The following is a 9,763-nucleotide window of genomic DNA, read 5'->3' as shown; positions in this document are numbered from 1 at the left end:
TTGCATGTAATCTCACAAACATAATGTTGAACAAAAGAAACAAAAAAAAGACTATATTTTGTGTGAGTACATTTAAATAAAGGTGAAGCTAACCTATGATATCAAAAGTCAGGATAGTCACCACCATTCTTATTAGAGTAGTAAGTTACTGGAAAGGAGAACAAAGGAGGCACTTTATGCTGGGATCAATTAAAGGGAAAAAAATAATAAAATGAGCAGTGTAAGGCGGAGGGGGCAACTCTTTTGAGTGAAGAGTTCTGGTTCTGCCCCTGGTTGGGCTGACAGATTAAGAGTGCGTACCAGCCCCACCCAGTGGACAAATGTGGAAGCGCATGCCAATGCTTAGGGAGGGTGACTGGCTTTCCTGGGAGCATGATGTGTCGGCCATTTTGGGGAGTGGGGTGCGTATTTGGGGCTCAAAAATGGGATAGAATTTCTAAGAAGGGTATGAAGTTAGCCTTTGTGTCCAGCTACAGGGAACTGGGTCCAGCCAGGCTGAGGGGACAAATGACTTCTCTGATAGGAGAGGTAGGAAGCCAAGGGAAATGTGGACTGTATTCCAGCGAAGGGCTCCACTATCCCCAGGCTTTATCTACCTCACCAGGCAGTCTAGACTGGGTTTGGACATCACCTTTACCCAGGTACTAGATGCTAATCCAGTAAGGTAGGTAGTAATCCCCTTTCTACAGGTGAGGGAACTGAGGCCTGGGTAATTTGGTTTATACTCGTAAATGGCAGAATTAAGTTTTGAATTCGGGTCTGCCTGGCTCCCAACCTGGATCTGAACCATGATTCTCTATGTAGTGTCTTAACCTTTTTTGTGTCGTGGTTCCCCCAGGCAGTCTGGTGAAGTCTATGGGCCCATCTTATAATAATCTTTTTTAAAAGCATTAAACAAAATGCATAAGATTACCAATCCTATTGAAATTGCCAAGAAATGCTAGTCCTATAAATATACAGATACCTAGGTGTTTTTTCAGTTGTGGCATGGTAAGTGCTATATGTCCCTCTTTATCGATGTCTTGAATACAAGATCTAGCAGTAGGTTTGAAAACAACCAGAATTTCCAGGAAATGATGAGTATAAATATTTTTGTTTCAACGGTGATGTGAAATGAAACTATCAGTGTTTTTACTGGTGACAAAGTCATGGGTCACATTCCACTTGAAGGAAATGTTGAATTTCCAGCACAGGTCAGTGAAAATAAGGATGTGATGTTGTTCCCATCTAAGTTTACAGACCTCCTGCATATTAGGTGTGGGTCCACAGGGGATCTGTGGACCCTAGGTTAAGACTCCTTGATTCTGTTGCCTCTGACTCATCTCCCCTTTCTCCTCACTATTCCAGGGCTTCATTGGGAACCAGCCTGTGAGCTGATAACTCAGCAAAGAGTACCGGGTATTTGTTAAACAACAAGGGAAGATCCCAGGGCTCAAGAGGCACTTACTGAAAGCCCCCCCGATGCCTCAGACAGGCTTTGGACCCAGAGATACACAGAGGAATAAGACGCAGCCTTCCCTTCAAGAAGCCCCCAGCTGGGTAGAGGCATGTTCTCCAGATAATTTATGATTAATCTCCAAAGGAATTAAACAGGCAAGAAGTGAGTGCTTTGGGAACAGAGGAGGAACAATCCAATGGGCTGAGCAGTCCAGGAAGATGTCCTATAAGAGACAACACTAGGGCTGAGATTGCAGGTGGGCAGCTTCCAAGGCGGGCAGTACAATGTAGTTACACAGGCTCCGTTTTCAGACGGCTCCATCACTTCCTAACTATGGGCAAGGCTACCAGATTTCTCCATATCTCAGTTTCCTCATCTGTAAAATGGGGTGATTCTTAACACTTCATAGGCTTGGTGTGAAAATTAAATGAGTTTAAATGCCGCTAGCCATGATAATGGTGCTGATTATTATTGGAGAGGAGGACAGACAGAAAGATGAAGACTTGTAGAGGTTAGGGACAACTAGAGCTACAGAGGCTGGATCGTTTTCTTGTGAAAGTAGCAGGGAAGGAAGGGCCACTGGCTCAAAGATTTAAGGTGGAACACAGAAAGCATGTTTTATTTTCATCGTTATGTTTTTGTTTTATTTTACTTTGGGGAATAACAAGAAAACCTTTGATTTCACCAAGAGTATTTATAAGACAGTGTTAGTGTATTTATGTTTTAAAGTGATTAGTTGATTTAGACAGAATCTTCATACAATAATACATAACACAGGTGGTGTGGAGATGTGGCAAAAAATGTAAAAGTGGTGGCAATGCCAGGTTTGAATGACTTGATCAGGAGACAGGAACCACCTTCACTTCATGTTATTTTAGAGGTTCTCCTGGCTCAGCCCAGTGATCCTTGCGGTCCTTAATGGGACACTGAAGCTGGCAGCAAATACACAGTATTGAGGAAAAGCTCAGAAGTACTGTTCACACCCTTTCATCTTTGGATACACTCCATGACAGTATTTTTAAATGGTAGGTCACCACCCAGAAGCTGGTTATGAAATCAGCTAATAGGCCATGTCCAGCATTTATAAAACATGAAATAAAATAGAACAGAAAAAATAAAAGTGCATTGTGAGTAGTTAGAATAATTATTACTTGGTGAAAACAGACCACCAAGTAAAGTGCTTTTCTTACTGTGAGTTACAGGTAAAAGTCCAAGTTCTAGTCTAAGTTCTGCTCCTGCCTTGCTATCTTGTGGGGTGGTCCCCGTAGTCTACGAGCCATGAAGGCAAATTAATTTTGCTGGGTGGCTAACTGAGATATTCAACTGGTATGTTTACGTTCAGAGGTCTGATGCAGCCAGTGTTCTTGAGTCTATTTAAATACCCAGAGGAGGGAAGGCTGGGAGCAGGCCAAAGAGGCCCCTGGCGCTGTCACAGGCTCCTTCCTTATCTCATCAAATGTTCTTTTTCCATATTTCAATCCACACCCAGTCTGCTTCCAAATCTTCCTTCACATTTTTCAGTTACAGCATTTCTTTATCTTTCCTGGTTTCCTCATTTTGGGCCATACTTCCCACGGTGGTATGTGAGTGAAGCATGTGCTCAGCCTGAGGCAGCCTGTTTGGTTCTGCCCCCCTGTCCTGGGACCCTCTGCCCTTTGGAAATGGAGGAGGCACAGTGGTCCTCTGTAGATCTCAGAGGTTCAGCCCGTGGATTTGGTTCAGCAGTTTACTCCCATCGACTTTCCCCAGGGGGGACAATCCTTGGATAGAGTATGTAGATAACTATCTTAACAGACCCCGAGGCAAAGATTTAAGTGGAAATTTCTGTTTGAGTTACAGAAGTCCCCCCTTATCTCTGGGGGATATGTTCCAAGAACCCCCAGTGGATACCTGAAACCACAGATAGTACCAAACCCTTTATATACTGTTTTTTTCCCCTATACATACATAGCTATGATAAAGTTTAATTGATAAATTGGTCACAGCAAGAGCTTAACAACAGTAATCATCAAAGAGAACAATTATAACAATATACTGTACTAAAAGTTATGTGACTGTGCTCTCAAAATATTGGACTGTACTTGTTGTGATGACGTGAGATGACACAGTGTCTGTGTGATGAGATGGAGTGAGGTGAGTGACAGAGACAGTATGACATACTGTTAGGGTTACCTGACTGCAGGTGCTGTGATACTGAGACAGGCGAGCTGATAACTGAGACGGCTGCTAAGTGACAAAGGGGCAGGTAGCGTGTATGGCATGGATACACTGGACAAAGGGATGACTGATGTCCGAGGTGGGATGGAGCAGGGTGGTGTGAGATTTCATCACACTACTCAAAATGGCACACAATTTAAAATTTATGAATTGTTTATTTCTGGAATTTACTATTTAATATTTTCAGACTGCAGTTGACCCGGGTAACTAAAACCGCAGAAAGGGAAATCGTGGATAAGGGGGGACTACTGTATAAGAAATTGCTGTTTTTATAAGTCAGACAACACCAGCTATTGGTAAGGTCATGTAGTTGAAGTAGTAGTTTATTTGGGAGATGAAGGAGACACAGGCGAGGGAGGGGGAAGTGAGGCAGGGAAGGGAAGGCCCCTAGTACAGGATGTGTTATCAAACCAGTAAGCGTAGCTGGAGCTGAACCCACTGGAGAAATTCAAGGAGACAGTACAGAACACACACCTCAGAGTTATTCCACCTGAGGGGTAAGGGAGGTGGGGTGTTTTCGTACCAACTCACCCCAGTCTTTGGTGGAGGGCTCTTGATGGGCAGGAGTATTGTTTCCCGGGAACTTCTGGCATGCTGCATTGGCTGGGGGGTAAATCAGGCTTTGTTAGCCACGGCAAGCCCTCAGACAAAGCAGTGTGGGTTGTAAGTCAGCCTCAGTAGGGGAAGGCAGGGTATAGCAGGATCACCAACAGTACCTGCTGTGGAAGCTATGCCCTGGCTTCTGAAAGTGCTGCTAGCCCTTGGTCACAAACTTAAGTATGATCGGCTTTTTCTAGGACAGTTTATTTTCTACTTTGAGACCCAACCCTCAGGATATTGCAAAAATAAATCTCAGTCACTGTGAGGGTCACGCCTTGCCTAAATTTGCATCAGTTCCAGGAGATGCAGTCAGTGCCGAGGCCCAGGACATCATGGTGCCACCTGGTTCTTGATGGCTCTGTCCATGTGGGCCTCCACTTGGACATCATTTCCTGCCTCCCTGTTGGTGACCAGTTCCATCCCTCCACACTCAGTATGGTCCACCAGCACTTTCACGCCTGGCAGTTCATTGAATGCTTCATTTGGTTGCTTCTGTGCCAGGCTGAGGCATGGGATGGGGCTGCCTGTGGCCCTATTCACCTTAGATTCACCATGTGCCATATCCCTCTGTCCCTGGATCCCACAAATCCCAGGACTCCCACAAGACCCAGGAGGCACAGTCCAGGGTCTCACTACTGTCTTTATCGACTTGCTTCCCTTAGCCTCTCGTCTGCTTCCCAACCCGCTAATAATTTTTCAGTTTGATACAAGATAGAGAACCTTAATGTCCTCAAACTCCTGTACTCAAAAGACAAAGAGAAATTCGAGAACCTTTCCTGAGATCAGGCTGTTTGAGTGGAGGGAGGGTCAGTATGGGGAACCATCAATTAAAAATTCACAAATGCCTCACCGTGCGTGACCAACGCAGTGCTATCGCTTTCTTGTCCACAGACGCTCCCTCTACTTCGCTCTCTTTTTGCCCTTTATGTTCGTTACAGTTTGTGTAACGGAGGAGGGAAAGTTGTCTTTTTCAACACGGCAGGGGTTCTTAACTTGGAGGTCCATGATATAATTTGAAGAACCCTGAACTTGGATAGGAAGAATTTTGCATTTTTATTTTCATTAACCTTTAACAAAATTAGCATCTCCTTCAATTATGAATGTAGGCAATAAAACACAGAGTAGTAGTAGGACCTTGTCACAGGTTATCTTGAAATAGCATTTATACTCATCACTGTCATGGTAGTTGTAAGATCCATTGCTAGATAATTTTAAATGTGTTAATAATGAAATGCATATATTACTATATCATAAATGTGTTTTACAAATAGTTCAATATTTCGTAATAATTTTTAGCTTTTTATTTAAAAATAAAATTATCCTAATTATAGACATGCAATTGCAAGAAATAATACAGAGAGATCCTATATACATTTAACCCAGTTTCCCCCAATGGTATCATCTTGTAAAACTATAGTATAACACCACAGCCAGGAAATTCACACTGATAAAATCCATGGACCTTGTTCAGATTTTACCGGTTTTCTATGTGCTCATTTGTGTGCATATGTGTGTATTTAGTTCCACACAGTTTTAGCACATGTGCGGATTTGTGTGACCACCAGAATAGTTTCATCACCACGAGGATCCCTCATGCTATTAATATTATTCTTTTATAGCCAGATACTTCCTTCCCCGAGAGGGAAGAGGCTGGGGTCGGGCCCGGGGTGCCCTGAGGAAGGACGGCAAGGACTGGGTGTGCAGATGGGGGGCGGGTGAGCGGGAGGAGAATGGGATGGAGGGTGTTCTGGGCGATGGGAGGAGAACAGGCTGGGGCGGGGGGGAGTCCACCAAAACAACACCCGGGATACAGTCAGCATGATCCAGACTGGGGGAACTTTACATACAAGATAAACAACCACTTTCTTCAATAAGTAAGTTGGGAGGAAAAACAACATGATGGCGGTGAAGAGGGAACCTATAGATTTTAAAAGATTTAAAGTATATATCAACCACTCGCAGCGTGTGGACCTCATTTGGATCCTGATTAGAATAAACAAACTTAAGGGGAAAATGTATGAGGCCAGTGACTGGATAGTTGATGATATTAAGGAATTAGTGTTAACTTTTTTAGGTGTGACCATCTTTTAAAGGTACATACGCAGATATTTACAGATATGATATCTGGTATTTGCTTCAAAATCATATAGGAAGGGGTAAGTGGGTGGGAGTATAGGTGCCAAAGATTGGCCACTAGTTGATAATTGTTGAAGCTGGTTGAGGAGCACAGGGGAGTTCATTATATTATTCTGGCACTTTGGGGGGATATATGTCTGAAAATTGCCATAGTCAACAACTTAATAAAACTACAGAACTTATCTGTTGAGGAGGGGAAACATCTGGATTTGGAAGAGAGGTGCAGTCAGCCAACTGGCTGGGGGTGGAGGATGGAAGTGGGGTAGTCAGGCCCCCTGGGCCAGGGACAGACACTTAGGGAGGGTCCCCTGGATGAACAGATGGGGTGGAAAGGTGAAGGAGTGGTCAGGTAAGGCTTCCAGTTCTCAGCTGTTGATTGGCAGTCAGCTTTCCATGCCCTTGAAAGTGTTGAAAAGAATTTCGGAGAAATGAAATTGGCTACCGTAAGCTGGCAGTTCAGTCCGCCTGTGCTTCCCACCCACTTCCAGGCTCAGCTGTGAACACTGTCAAAGATTCATAAATAGCCAAAGTAAAACCAATGAATCATCGAAGTAGTAATTAGTAAAAATGTATCGTGCACACCCAAAAAAGACAGTTTGCAAACCGGGAGCGCTCAAACCAAAACATGGAACGAGGCTGAGGGGTGAGCTGTTCTAAAGCATCTTATATAGTGAGAAAAGCAGTGACTTTCTCCCTTACAGTGATTGGCTTAGTATTAGAATTTTCTTAAATGACAGGGAATTGGTTAGTGGTCGCCTCTTATCAACCTTAGGAAACAGTTCAAGTTTTGCTCATGATTTTCAGAGGCAAAAGCAAGAAATGACCAAGGTCAAGTTAATCTCACAAAACGAGCTAAATTAAACTCTGCTTGTATGACAAAACTGATTTTGTCTGCTCAGAGAGTTTTCAAGGCTGGTCTCTGTCTGTTTTTTATTTTAGCAGCACCAGTTCCCAAAGCCCTCCACGATGTTGTCTTCTTTGCTTGGTACCTGCCTGAGGGGATGCCCAGCTGCTGCTGCTTGCCTTTCCTGACCTTGGGCTGACCGAGCATCCTGGTTTCCAGTCATTTGCTCCCAGAAGGACGGACAGCAGTTCTCCTGGGCCAAGTTCCAGAGCCAACAACAGGGTGTCACAGCTGGTGAAATATGGACATAATCAAGTCCAACCATCTACAACTGCTCTCCGGTCAGGAAACTGGGCCCCAGAGGAGCCCCAGGGAGAGGAGTCTTTGTGTCCAAAAGGTACTGGGACAAGGCTTTGCTAGGAGTAGGTAATATGGGAAGGCTTTCTACATAGAAGCTGTGTCACCCAACAGGCTTTTATTGCGTGTCTACTGCTTGTCAACTACTGAGGGATCCCCAGATGAGTAAGAAATAATTTCTTTCCTGGAATAGCTAACTAGATCTGAGTTGGAGGGGCTGGGGAGAAGGAAGGAGCAAAGAATTAAACAGAATATTCACATGCTTTGTGGGCAAGAGAGCACTGGGATGGGAGTCAGAAAATCTAGTTGGCGCCTATCAACTGTGTGCTTCTGGGCAAGTGACTGTTCGTCTCTGAGCCCTGGCAACCCTGTCTGCAAAATGGGTGTGATAACCTCAGCTTGGTCTGATCCACAGAGGAAACATCTGGAGATCTACTACATTACCTCTAACACGTGATATGTGGTGAGAAACTATTTTGACAAATGAGTGAATATAGTGATTTCAAATCAATATGTTTGTACCAAGGCAAAATAGTAAAGAGGTTACATACCCTCTCCACCCCCTTAGCTGAAAGCAGCCCCGTGCCAAGGCTCTGTGCACCAGACCTTGGGCAGATGTACCAAAGGAGAGAGACACACGTTGGGTGGCTGGAGGGGGCCGGCTGGTGGGGGGGTGGCACAGAAAGAGGAAATGGGAGAGGTGAGAGGAGCAACATTTCCTTCCTGCTGTGCGTCAGTGGACCATGATGGGAAGAAGCCGGCCTGAGGTTCTGGCACAACAGCTAATCAACGTGAGCACACATGGGCGCGAACAGAACTTCTAAATTCAAGGGCGAGCTTGCGCTGTAGAAATTCCAGCGTTAAGACCTTAGAGATGGACCAGACTGACTCTCTTGTGGGCTCAGCCCAGAAGGGGGTGAACTTGGCCCAAGGAAGACCGAAATGAAGAGAGACAGAGAGTGAGACAGAGGATGAGAAGGGGACCAAACTGGGGCTCTTCCATCCAAAAACCACTTGGTCAAGTGCTGTTGGGCTACGTCAGCACATCAGCCACCATCCCTGCTGTCCCTGCTCTGTGTGGGTGGTGGCGTCAGGTACCCTGCCGGATGGACAAGGCCTCTGACCGTGAGGAATTAGCACTCTTGTAAGGAGCCAAATTTGGCCCTGCACAGTAATGACTGCTGACTTGGGAAGCTCAGAGCAGGGTATCAGGGAGGCTTAGAGAGGCTGGGGGAGACTTGGGGGGCTTCTGTGAGAAAATGGGCCTGGAGCTGGGTCACAGAGGACAGGAAAGATCAGGCTGTAGGCAAAATGTTCAGGTACAATCAGTACTTGGCTGGAGAGAAAAGCAGGTGTTTTGGAATGTGATGCCACTTTTTACGTCGTAGATGTGTCCAGCGTGTTAAAAATGTCAGTGTGTTATGAGTATGTCAGCATAGTGAAAATTTGCAGGCCTGTACTCTGAGGTTGAAGCAGCAGTGGGGCCTGTGCATCCTGGCTGCCTGGCTTCCCAGCCGGGGTCCACTCCCTTCCCGGGGCAGACACTCCTCACGCATCTTAAAGAGAGCAAATAAGATGTTGAGTTCAGAGCCTTCTCCCCTAAGTCTCCCTTCTCCTCAACTAGTTTTTCTTACTTCAGTGCTCTGTCTGCTTTGGCTGCCCTTGGGGCTGGGAGAGCTGGCACTGTCCCCTGGGTGGAGAGCACTTCCTGTGCGAGAAGGAATTTGGTCAAGGGCTGTCCTGCTGTCTGCCACTTGGGCTCCTCAGCAACTGACTCTGCAGCAAGGTGAGAAGGGGCAGTCAGCAAACAAAAACTCCACGTGAGGTTGTCTGGTGCTGATACGGGTGAAGTCAAGATTGGGATGGATCTGTGGAGGGCAGGATGAGCGACGGGAGAGCAGTGGGGGGGCCTGGGCCTACCTGGCTAGGCTCAGCCTTTCCTGGAAGCCTCTGCCCCTGGAGTTGGACTGACTTTCCTTGACTGGAACCTGCCCGATTCCAGGAAAAGGCCCAGCCCTTGCTGAAAAGATGCCTCCGTAAGTTCCCGTGAAACCTGTCTGTCCCTGCAAAGGCTGTAAGCTCACCCCCACAACCTGCCCTGTATGCCAGGGAGTACATAGGCGTTTTTGATGAGCGGTGGCTGGAAAGTCAGCTTAACAGGAAGCAGATGG

This window comes from Rhinolophus ferrumequinum, chromosome 17, assembly GCF_004115265.2.
Source record: "Rhinolophus ferrumequinum isolate MPI-CBG mRhiFer1 chromosome 17, mRhiFer1_v1.p, whole genome shotgun sequence".
In the NCBI taxonomy this organism is placed as follows: Eukaryota; Metazoa; Chordata; class Mammalia; order Chiroptera; family Rhinolophidae; genus Rhinolophus; species Rhinolophus ferrumequinum.
Note: the sequence above shows the minus strand (reverse complement) of the source record.